The 13,013-nt window shown below is 43.3% G+C and overlaps 1 protein-coding gene across 3 annotated transcripts in view; it reads left to right on the forward strand.

The window, feature by feature from the left end:
• The first annotated feature begins 5,641 nt into the window (after window positions 1–5,641).
• LOC133130850 (follistatin-related protein 5-like) overlaps window positions 5,642–13,013 on the forward strand; it is a 183,402-nt gene continuing 176,030 nt past the window's right edge. For all 3 annotated transcript variants that reach the window (XM_061245755.1, XM_061245757.1, XM_061245756.1), the window contains exon 1: window positions 5,642–5,927. The gene's annotated coding sequence lies outside the window, so the exon portion shown is untranslated. The remainder of the gene's footprint in view (window positions 5,928–13,013) is intronic.

A 13,013-nucleotide genomic window follows, 5' to 3' on the forward strand; every position in this document is an offset into this window, starting at 1 on the left:
TGAGGTCTTCATCTTTCACTATGCATTATGTGCTCATGGGAATAGTAGTCAAATGCCTTCCAGTGCCAAGAGGAAAGCATCTAGAATTATGACATCACAATTGAGTGGTGGAAGCTGGAACCCTAAACGGTGTTTGTAGTCCCATATCTTCCCGGCTCCTTCCCTGTTATGTGAGGGGAATAACGTTTTCATGCTGCCTATGATAAAAACAGCAGCTGGCGCCCTTGCTTAAAATGGACAGATGTCCCCCCCACAACTCCTACCTACGCACCACACAGCATACAGTCAGATATTCCACTATCCTCTTTATTTTGTTTGAAACCAGCCTCATCTTCAAATAAGTTAAAGGGTGGGATTGCACTCAGGTCAAGGTCCAGTAGTCTCCCTGGGAAGTGATGAACAGTAGACAATATCATGATTATAGAAAAATCCATGTTTCAGTTTCTGTGTAACCACACTATTACCCAAGAAAATAATGTAACCGAAGACTTTACCATTCAATTCAGCTTTTGTGTAACGCTTCCTACAAAGGCACTGACACAAAGACGCATTGCAGTGGAACTGCGAACCAGGCCTGATCTCCCAAAAAGAAAGCTATTTAAACACAACACCACTCGTGGCAAGAAAAAACTCCCCAACCTGAAGAAATCTGGGGAGGAACCTGGTTATAGAGGGCAAGACTTACAAGTGCTTCTTTGTAGTGATGCCATTTTATTTCTCTCTGAGAAATGTAATATAAAATTTAAATTTCTCTCCTATAATTTGGCATTTGTCTAATATAATTCATTTGGAATTGGTTGGTTTGGTTCACTCTCCTCTCCCAGGCCCACAGAATGGGCCTTAAAGCTGCGCTGCATTCAGCCCTCCCAGGCACCACTGGCAGCCTGTGGGGGGTCTGTATGAGCCTGAGGGGGTATAATGCAACAGACCCTGGCTGAATTAAACCCACCCTATCCCTGCTGGTACCAGGGACGGTTTCAGCCAATCACAGCGCTGCGCCAGCCGCCCGTTCCCATGACCCTTCACGGCACGCGGCGGCGCGGTTCCGACATTCCGAGCGGGATCCCAGTGACCCCCTCGCTGAAAACCTGAGAAGCTCTCGTGTAGCATTGTTCACAGCTGTGAGGCCAGTCTCTGTAATTACAGTCTATTACAGTCCCTCTGAACCCCTTCCTGTTCGTACAGCCTGGGAAAAAATAGCTTGACTGCGAACCCAATGTACCAAATGCCTAATTGCAGCAGAACAAATAATGTTTCTCCCTGCACAAGCTGAACACTAATGTACATATGTACGGCGTTCAGTCTTTTGCCTTCCTTATGTCCTGTGTTTTTTACATCTATGCACTTTTTGCCATTGAAAGTCTGGCTCTGCAAAAACAACATAAGTCCCATCTGGCTACAGTTTCATGCCGAAGAGGCAGGGTTCTGAATGTGCTTTCTGCTGTTCTGCTAACATAACGGCATTTCAGCGCACATTAGCACACCTTAAGTTGTTCAAATTTAGCATGTAAAGTATTTAAGATATATTTCTAACATTGTGCAAATATCATTCAAATACATTTAAGTTGTATGAAGTTCCAAAATAATGCCTTTAAGTGTATACTTTATGTAAAAAATGTGTACACTGAAGAATGTAAAACAATTAATGGGTACACTGAAGGTATATTTCTTTATTTATTTTTTCTAAGTACACTTTCTAATCGCAAGTGGACTTTAAGGGGAGGTCCACGCCCTTATTCTGCACTGAATCAAAGGCAATCCTGCTGGAACAAGCAGGCAGCAGTGAAGCGTGTTGTGTGTGAGCGTTAGGACCGAAGGCGGTCATCGTAATGAGCCTGATAAGCAGCTGACCGCGTTGGCTGCGGTCACCTACGGAGCGCGGGATGAGAGCGGAGACCAGCTGCAGAAGGCCCTCGATCGTCTGGTCATCAAACGCCCCTGGCCTAGCGGAGGGGGAGGGCTGTCGAACCCGGGCGAGCAGACTGTGCCACGCTCGGTGTGAGATCGCCTCTGATAAGCGTTTTTTAGACTCCATAAGGGTGTACTTGGACTGATGCAAGCCCTTGCAGATGGTTGAAAGTTGGCTATTTCGAGGTGCATAGATTTCAGGAACTTATCCCTTTAAAGGCCAACAATGTGCAACGGATGTTACATTTGAGTTATACTCTGGGAGACTGGAGTGCATTTATACTTTTATACTAGACAGCACTATATTCTATTAAGGACAATGTCCACAGTCTGCATTGGGTGACAACAGACAGTCAACAATGAACATTCTGTTACTGGAATATAAACTGGCCTTCAGGTGTCACAAATATGTGATGAGAATGTTCTGAATATTCTAATGCTTGTGTCACAATCACTGCTGGTGATTGAAAGGAAAGGAATTACAGAACACCGACTTAGAATTTAGAAGAAGAAAACATTCCAACAAAACTCTTCAAAGTGGTATGGAAGTGGGAATGAGCAGAGTTGGAGGGTAACACTGTGAGCAGAGAAGGTAGAACTGCCAGGTAGAATATAAAGTGTGTGTTAGTGTTAGAGAGAGAGAGCGCATAAACAGACCCGCTAAGGCGGAGGAGAGAAGGGACGTGTGGGAGAGGGGATCGCAGGTCTGTGAAAGTGAACAGATTTGTCATGCCTCCGTGCAGACGCCAATAAACAAGGCTATTGCCAGTGTGGAATTGTTCAGAGCAGTCTAAAAATGCATGTGTATGTGTGTGCGTGTCTGCGAGTGTCTGTGTGTGTATGTGTGTGTTTCAGTAAGGTGTGCGGTAAGACTTTCTTGTGTGGAAATAATATCTCAGTGGAAGGTGACGAAAAGCTTCAGGATATCCCCATGGCAGCGGATAGAAAGAGATGGAGAGAGTGAGAGCGTGTGTGTGTGTGTGTGTGTGTGCATGAGGAAGAGACAGGGATAGAGAGAGACAGAGAGAGAGAGTGTCTGTGCCTCTGTGTGTGTGAGTGTTTGTGTGTGTGTGTGTGTGTGTGTGTGTGTATGCGCCTGTGTGTGTGAGGGAGAGAAAGAGAAAGGGACAGAGTGAGACAGAGAGAAAGAAAGAGAATTTGTGGTAAGGGGAGATAGGGGAAACCAATAAAGTGTCTGAGCAGAAGAGGCGCAGAGAGAAAACAATTGAGAGATGATTCATTTTAGATGAAGAGATTGTGTATGGGAGGAATTATAAACGGGTACACTGGGTCTCAGTGTGAGGGGACTGGGGTCTACAGTCTACACTGGGGGAACAGTCTAGTGGGGTCCACAGTCTGCACTGGGGAGAAAGGTCTAGTGGGGTCTACAGTCTACACTGGGGGGAACAGTCTAGTGGGGTCTACAGTCTACACTGAGGGAACAGTCTAGTGGGGTCTACAGTCTGCACTGGGGAGAAAGGTCTAGTGGGGTCTACAGTCTACACTGGGGGGAACAGTCTAGTGGGGTCTACAGTCTACACTGGGGGGAACAGTCTAGTGGGGTCTACAGTCTACACTGGGGGGAACAGTCTAGTGGGGTCTACAGTCTACACTGGGGGGAACAGTCTAGTGGGGGGAGACTACTTAGGGGGAGGAACAGTTTACAGTCAGGGGGGAATTTAATTAATGTCATTTTGATTACATGTAAACCATTTTAACGCTTAGAGAAAACCGAAGGACAGAACGGGCCCCTTTAGAGGTAAAAGGGAAAAAATGTGATCATGCTAGCTGAGCTTAGACTGGACTGACCCACTCAAATGCAATCGCGGAGAAGAAAAAAACATGAATGAATGAATTATTTAATTAATGAATTACTTATCGGTCAGTTATTTTGACAAAAAACATATATTGCTGTTTGGGATTCCTTCATTAGAATCGTCACTATTTGTCATAGTATATCTTAGTATTTACTGTATTTATTTAAGTCAGTGTTGCGATTTGCGAATTGCGGCGATTGGGTTCGTTACTTTAAAGTCACGTTTACCGATTTCAATGCGAGTATGTAACTACAATTACACATTTCAGGATAAAATGTAATATAAACAGATGTTGATTTGTCTTTTTGGACCCCCCTTCCCTCCCCTTGTGGAAACAGATTATGTCACGGTGGACCTAGGTCAAATACTTGTAATACATATCTTCGCCATTTTGACGCCAGTGAAAATCGATTACTCGGATAATACATCGACAACATTAGGGAAAGAGTGATGGATCTTTTACAGATTGTGTATGTTTCGCTGAAAGTTCACCGCAGACAAGTTTTGCCAAATTCATTAGCTACTGTTGCGTCTAAGTAACGCATGTCCCGACGAAGGTCCCGCCCCTCTAACTAAAGAAAATAAGTAAAAGAGTTTTTTTTTTTCCAAGATTGGCGCGGTGAGGTTTATTATTATTATTATTATTATTATTATTATTATTATTATTATTATTATTATTATTATTATTATTATATTTTTAACTCACTGGCGGAGGCCTCCTTCCTCGCTTGTGCCATCACGGTGCTGTCTGACCCCGGAGGAGGTATCGCACAGCCGGGGAAACCGGACGCCGTGCCGTAGAGCTGGCACTCAGCATCAGGTAATGATCCGAGCCGTGATCCGCGGAGTTCCTCTCGCATTCCCAATCACTCACAGTCTGTGCTTGAAATCGTGAGTCAAATATAAACCTTACAATTCTACTTTGTACAGAAAATCCTCTGTTTGAAAGTAGCAAAAAGAAGCTATTTTTGTAACAATGGAGATATTTCTGACCGCATATATCTATATTATTCGTCACGTGTAAGTAACACATTCCTCCATTTCTTGTCCTCCATATCATAGCATATCATATCATTAACATACAATTGATTTACAACATATTGATTTATAGGAAATTCGTAGTCCAGTTTACAGGATTGTGTTCACGTAGAAAACACCATCAATGTAGGGTACTTTTTTCCTTACCAGTTATAAGGAATTTGTTTTTGGTGAAAAATTAAGTCTTTAATTAACCATAACATGATGGACACAATTTGTAAGAATTTGCTATTGGCTATCTTAAATATTTAAAATAAGATCCAGCTGTGAAGTAACGTTTTCTAGGGGGCGCTGTTTTCCAGAAAATATTCCAGTTTTCAAAATAATTCGAAGTCCCCTCAATAGATTGCCTTTTTGTGTCAAATCCACATTAAAGAGAGTCAATGAGCAAAGACTTGTCAATCCTAAAAATAGCACGCTCAGTTGCTTCAGATTCTTAGCCTGTAGTGCATGTCTGTTATTGTACTACTAATCTATAAATGTATTGGTACGATCAATTTATTTGTGTTTGTTTGTTTGTTTGTTTGTTTGTGAGTCTCATGTGTGTCTGTTTGTGTGCTGCAGTGTAGAGCCGTGCATGGTACTGCGTTTTACAAACTCCGACTTCACATTGAATACCCTCATACTCCGTATTATCTCCGTATAAGACCGAAACAAACTGTCATGCACGGAATTTAACGGGACGGTTCAAGTTAAATGAATCCTGTTTAATAACTAGAAAAGCGCTTGCAATGTAACACAGAGTCCGACTCTTACGACTCTGTTTCTTGCTGCGGAGCCGTTGATTGGTTGATACTGTGATTGCATGCAAATCCCCCCGGGACGCAGCCAGTTGGTGAGGTTAGTGTTGGCGCCTCGCATCTCAGTGGCGGAGGAGACCCAGGAGAGCTCAGACTCGTCTCAACCAGAGCTGTCCGTTCAACTACTGGTGCTGAAATCACAATCCCATCTCCAAATAAGGCTTACGTCGACCTTTGCGTCTCCCCCTCCCCACGTCGAATACAACTTAAGGACTTTTCCTCCGAAGCATTGTCACACAAAAATGTGGATTTGATTTTGTGGATTACTTCTGGGGATACTCCGTTGATTGCAAACTGTTCCTCTGTAGGCTACGATCTTGCTTTGAATAACATTTTATTGGAATAGGCGTGACTGGATTCACAGGTAATGTGAAAGTCTTTTAGAATACTTCATTTACTTAATTTGGGGGCGAATGATTATTGTGTACGAAGTGGAATCGATATGAAGTAGTGTTGGAAATAGCGTGACATCTCGTCATAAACAGTTGGTTGTCACCCCGTGCATGCTTCCCAGATTTATCTTGATTCAGGGCCAAATGTTAGTTTTTGTTAGATTTTGTTTGATATTACAGGGATGTATTGTATGTTTCTGAATAACAACGTCAAATATATTTTAAAACGGCATTTTCAATAGCTAGCCTATTTATTTCATTTTGCTTTCGAGAGACTTAAAACATGGTGCTTTAGCGCTTTCAAAAAAGACCTGAAAAACATCAAAGTTTCCAGCCGCAGCAGGTTATGCTATATCAAGTTTTGTTCTTGTTGAAAATAGAATTAACATAGCAAAATAGTGTTTATATCGACGCGATCGTCTCATCATCTTGGCGGAGTTTTACGAAGGTTGCCACGGCTTAATTTACATGTCCATAGTTCCCCGCTGTCGTGTTGTTTTTGGACCACTCTAATCCTTGAGTGACACCGTTACGGGCAAGGGGATTATGGCTTTATATTTTACAGAGAGATTCCTTTTCTCCGAATTGTGGCGTTATCTCATCTGGTTCAAGGTAATTGTATTCCCAGTCTTGAAAGCACCAGTGTCTCCAGATTATAACGATGCAGGTGGAAGTAAAGTGTTAGTTTTTGACATTGTCTTGTCGGCTACAGTGCTATTTTTATTTTGTATCGTTGACTGGGTTGCCAATATTATCGTTGACAGCTTTGCTATAGCCAATTCTTGCCGACGTCCCTTAATCGCGGCCACAACCGAAAGCTGAAATGTATTTCACGCTCCAGTAGTTCGGCTGTGCAAAGAATCCTCTTCCTATTTGGAAGAATCAGACTTCCCGCACCCCCGCCTCGCTTATCCGTCCATACAATGCAACCGGCAATGCTGACGTTATGTTCTTAATGCGAAACCGCTCGGTGCGGAACAACCACCCGTGTCCTTTTTAGAGTAGAATTTCGTGTGGGGACAAGAATAAAGAATGCGAAGGAGGAAATGGAGTTATACCTTCCACTCGTATCCTCCGAGAAAACCAGAGATATGAAACTTTACACGTTTTTTTTATTTATTTTTTTACCACTAGGCTATTTGAAACTGTGACGCGCCAGTTGTTTTGAATTAATAGGCTGACGGTATCCTAGAAGTAGTCGTTGAATGAAAAGCTTAATATAACAGAACAAACAATCAGAAAAACGAACTCCACTAGACTATTTTCTCGTTGTCTCTTTGCTGTCTCAAACTATGTACATGCACAGTTTCAAAACAAATACGATACAAATCAATTTCGTGTTGAATAAATGAGGTAGCAGTAATCTATTTTATGGGTTGGTGGATTCCCTTGCACACGTACAGTCTAATGAAAGCGCCCTGTTTTAAGTTTTAGGCCTCGTAAATGGTGTCTTGTCCCCGGCACTGTTTAACATAAATTAAATGTAAAATTTCGGATGAAATTAACGGATCAATTACAACAGCAACAAACTTAATTTTCTAACCCAATCTAAGGTACGTGGTTGCATATTGTAGGTGTGTTGTACCATTCCTGTGATGTCTTGCCAGGTAAATTCAACCAATTCAATTTCAATTACATTTTATTTGTATATCACTTTTCACGGTAGACTGAAAGAAAAACACTTTACATAGTAAATGGTATAGCGGCTTTATCCAAAGCGCTGTACAATTGATGCTTCTCATTCACCCATTCATACACACACTCACACACCGACGGCGATTGGCTGCCATGCAAGGCACCAACCAGCTCGTCAGGAGCATTTGGGGGTTAGGCGTCTTGCTCAGGGACACTTCGACACAGCCCGGGCGGGGATCGAACCGGCAACCCTCCGACTGCCAGACAACTGCTCTTACTGCCTGAGCCATGTCGCCCCCACATAGTAAGCAGAAGAGAAGAAAAGTGGGGAAATATCATCATTAAGCCCCCAAATAGAGGTAAACGACTCCCTAGTAGGAGAAAAACCCTCCAACAGTGGTGAGAAAAAAATTCCCCGATGTGAAGAAATCTCGAGAGCAACCCGGCTATAGGGGTTAACAGTTCAGGTATTAAGCTAGCAGGTAATCTAGAAGCTCCTCAGTATGGATGTAGAGGATGCAGTTCAGGGGGGAGGGGGGTAAATCTGTTGCTCCAGTGTGTGTGGAAGTGTGGACAGGAACCAGGAAGGGAGCAGGGCTGCAGTCCACAAGCTCAGGGCGGGTGTCCGTTTGGAGAGGTCCAAAGATGACCCAGGAAGAAGAAAAGTAGGATGTTAGGCACTAGACGATGCTTCAGGACAGAAAATGTTCTCATGCACAGAACTTGTAGCCTGACCTGCCAACCATACCCAAAATGCCAGTACCATACGCACCTCCTCGGTGACTAAGGTTCTGACGAACCCCACTGGCACTGCTGATGCATGCTCAGTGCCATCAGTCCTGTGTGGATTTTTAAATATGCAGTATTGCGCCTATCACCATCTCCAGAACTATACACTGTTTAGCCATAGGATTCACTAAAGAGATGAGTTTTGAGCCTGCATTTAAAGATAGTGAGTCTGTCTGAAGCCTGAATATGCCTGGGGAGATTATTCCATAAAATAGGAGCTCTATAAGAGAAGGCTCTTCCTCCCATTGTAATTTTAGACATACTTGGAATTTTTAAATGGCCAGCATCTTGAGAACGAAGTCATCTTGGAGGAGAGTAAGTGAGTCAGAATGAGTGGCTCGCTGAGATATTCTGGAGCCAAGCCTTTTAAAGCTTTATAAGTGAAACATTAGAAGTTAACAGAATCTTGTTATCAATTCTAAATGTAATAGGCAGCCAATGAAGGGTTTTGATCACTGGACTGATATGCTCACATTTCTTAGTTCTAGTAAATACCCTAGCGGCTGCATTCTGTACAAGTTGTAGGCGTTTCAGAGCTGAATTAGTGCAACCAGACAGTAAAACAGTACAACAATCCAACTGCGAGGTAACTTGGATACACCATCTGTTCAGCGTCCTGGAGGGACAACATCCTCTTTCACTTGGAAATCTTCCTCAGGTGGAAGAAGGCCACTCTGGTGATATTATTAATACGGGCTGGGAAAGACAGGCCTGAATGAATCATTACACCAATGTTTTTAAAAACAGAGAAACCATCTCTTTTAAAGAAAACTGCAGGAATTTATTTCTAATTGATTTGGGACCTATTATCAGTATATCTGTCTTATCTGAATCCTATAAAATAAAATGGCCTGGCTTAAAAGATATATAAAGTTGTGTCTCATCTGCATAGCAATGGTATTTAACACCATGTCTGCTTATGATGTTTCCGAGAGGAAGCATATAAAGAGAAAAGAGCAAAGGACCCAAAACTGATCCTTGGGGTACTCCAAAGTGTACCCTGGAATGCTCAGATGACTTATTGTTTACCCTAAAAAAATTGATATCTGAAAGATTAGATTTAAACCACATAAGAGCTGGTCCAGTAATGCCAACTCATTTTTGCAGGCTACGGAGGAGATTGTGATGGTCTATGGTATGAAAGTAGGACAAGAATAGAGATATCGCCACAATCCAGCGAAAGAAACAAATCGTTCATTACTAAGGCGAGGGCTGTTTCAGTGCAATGGTGCTTCCAGATTTAAACTTGAAATTGAAACTCGTCTACCTTGTTGGCATGTATGAAAGAAGAAAGCTGATGAGCTATACATTTCTCTAGGATCTTTGATAAAAAGGGAGGTTTGAAATAGGTCTATAATTGGCTTGGTTTCTTGAGTAATGGCTTGATTTCTGCTTTCTTAAAAGATACAGGGACATAACCTGATGACAGTGAAGAATTAATTATGTGAAGAATTGGTTTACAAAGAACGTACAGCAGACGCTCCTTCAACAACTCTGTGGGTATAGGGTCAAAGAGACATGTGGTTGTCAGCATTTCATTCTGAAGCCAAGCAGCTGACATTGTGTTTGAGGACACCCCTTCATGTGCAGAAAGATCAGATAGAGTAGCATACAGACTTCGCTCTGGCAATTTAATGTCAAAGAGCTGAAGACTTAGAAGAACCACAAAACATGATTGGTATCAATATCCATTCAAGAGATTCACCTGCAGTTGAGCATTTTTACACGTAGCTAGGTTTTGACAAGGACAGAGAATGGGTTTAGGGATTGGAAACAGCTGACACTTCTATCCCGTTTTTCTTTGTCCTCCGATTTGGAATTCTCAAGTCATTTTTGTGATATCACTCAGTAGAACCCCTGTCAGCTGTTGTCCTTCTGCCCAGGCCAACTGCACAGCCAATCACAGGCCATCATGTGGGGACAGAGGTAGCACTGACATAGCCAGGATTTGATGTTATAACCTGCTGCCCCACAGCCCCCAATAAGTACACTTGCATCTAGACAAATAAAAATAAAAATAAAAAGGGAATTTCAACAAAAAGAGTTAGAACCTTATGTGCACTACTGAAAATAATGATTAGTTTCAATGAATCTCCAGTTCTTGATCAACAAAGAAGTAGCAGGCTACTGACGTGTTCTGATTTCCATGGGGAATCAGTCATCTTTTCCAAAGACAAAGACATGTTCAAGTAAGCTTATACTCTGAAGCTATCTCCTCTTCTTGCAAGTTTGAACTATTTTAGCATCACACTTTCCTTTGGGAGCTGAGGAAACTTGCTTGCTTCAATTTAGAACGACATGTAGTTTATATTTAATCATTTTGTAAGCCAGTTACACCTTGTACAAGTGCAATGAACCTTACAGCTGCCAGAATTAATAGTTGTGTTCAGGATAGAAAAATCATTTTTATTTATTTGATATTAATATTTATAAGCCATCTATGCAGTGAGTAGGGTAAGGTACTGTGTCCCACTCATGCTAGAAATTAAAATTTTATTACCTTGGAATAATTTCTGACAGATTTTGTTCCACTTCGCTACTGTAGCTATAATTTATCGAAACACGTCATAGCCAGTTGTGGTTGCAGTATTATGTATTTATTTATTTATTTATTTATTTATTTAAAACTAGCTCAGTCTCACAGCTATACAATTAACATTCCTGTCAAACGTAAATAAGCCTGCATGAGAATTTGACAACAGCCACCAGAAAAAGACCTGAAAAATGCACAGAAGCTCCTGTATATCACAGGCTAAGACCAGGAGAGAGGGGGGCAGCTTTGGTAGTCTTTGGCTGAGGGTACACTTGCTGTCAATGTCTGTAAATGGACTGCATTTAATGCCTCTCATTCACCCATTCACAGACACACAAATGCACTCACACACACTCACTCATGGTGAACATGTAAGCCATGCAAGGCACCAATCAGCTTGTCAGGAGCAATCGGGTGTCTGGCTCAGGGACACTTCAGCACTCCCAAGGCAGGGGATCAAACCAGCAACCCACTGACTGCCAGACTCACCAACTGAGCTAATATCGGCCATCTAAAATGAATCAAACATTGAGAATCACATCGTTATTTCTGAGTTTTTTTTCCAAGGCACTTCTATATTTTAAGACTGAGACTCAGACTAGGCTGTGGTTTCTCAGTTCTCAGGTGAACAAGCTGGCACGAACCCTGCTCTCCATGAGGCCAGCAACGGGAGGCCATCTCGCGGGGAGGCGTTCACTAAAGACACGTCAAGCACAGCTGATGCTGTTGTTGACATCCTCCGGAAACTTTAATAGACAGCAGTGGATTGGGACTGTCGGCAGACTTCGGAAACCTGCGCTTAAGCAGGTTTCGCCAACGCTGCAGAAACAAAGCCGGGAATATGTTTCCTATTCCGATAAAGGTTACCTGGGATTTAGCGGGAAGCCAGATCCCACTGGCGCAGAGGTGTCTGACTCTAGTGCAGTGAGACAACATCAAACCACATCTCTCTCTTTCGTTTCGCCTCCCTCGTGTTGCTTAAAAAAAATAAAACACAGCCTCCCCATCACAGCCCTGGTAAATGAAGTGACTGGTTGAACAATAGAGATTGTCTGTTTTCATCATGTTGTCACGACCAACCGGGGCGACGCGCTACATGACCCCAGTGACCCTGTCTGCCCGGTCGTGCTGGGAGCAGCCATTTGTCTCGACGCCAGAGTGCATTGTGGGCCGTGTCCTTATTACTGACAGAGACTCCGCGCAGCGTGAGAAAATGATTGATAGTCACCTTGCGTTGTCAGGCAGACGCGCGCTCCGTGCTGAACAGGGGAGGTGAACGCAGATGCCACATTTCCAAAGCGAAGGAAGCCGTCGGCTCTAGGTCACGATATAAACCAGCGCCGCACAACCTTTTTCAAATTATTGGCCGGATGTACGCTTTTACATTATGATAATGCTCTCTCAAAGTAAAATATCAATTTCAATATTAAGCAGCCTGAACTGCTGGCGTCGCAGGGGGCTTAGAGGAGGTTGGCTGGAGGACCGGACTACATCTGCGTTTAAATTCAGTAGGTCTTAAAACTCCGCCGGGGACGAGCGTCCGTCGGAAAAACACAAACAATATTATTTCTGGCGACCCATTGTGCCGCGCAATCCAATTAAATGTCTTTCGTGAGCGGCGGTGTTATGCGGGCTGATGAAGTGCTCCCGCGCTGGCCGGAACGCAGGATTAATCTGAAGTGCGCGGCTCGCCGCTGTAATTGTCTCTGAGGCCCGGAGCGCCGGGGGAGCTAGCAGACGCTGGGAGCCGTCTCTGCCAACGCGCGGCTCCCTTCACCATCGATCCAAAAGGGCCGAATGTCAAGGACCCGGCGCGGAACGCCAGAGACGCAGTGCCGGCGCTGTCGGCATGGGAACCGCCGTAACGTCTGTTCATTACGGGACGCAAAGTTCATTTAAATGTAGGATTTTTTTAAAGTTAATTTTTCTGAAGAATACCTGACATTTGCCTGTAAAGAGGGTGATGGTAAGGGCGGGTGCAGGTTTAGTTGCGGTCCAGGGTGTTTACTTTGTACCCAGACATAGCAACTCAATTATAGAGACTTCTTTATGTGTGCTCTCCCCACTGAAACAATCCTAAATGTAACTTAACTCTCGGTCA

Source organism: Conger conger, chromosome 6, assembly GCF_963514075.1.
Source record: "Conger conger chromosome 6, fConCon1.1, whole genome shotgun sequence".
Classification (NCBI taxonomy): domain Eukaryota; kingdom Metazoa; phylum Chordata; class Actinopteri; order Anguilliformes; family Congridae; genus Conger; species Conger conger.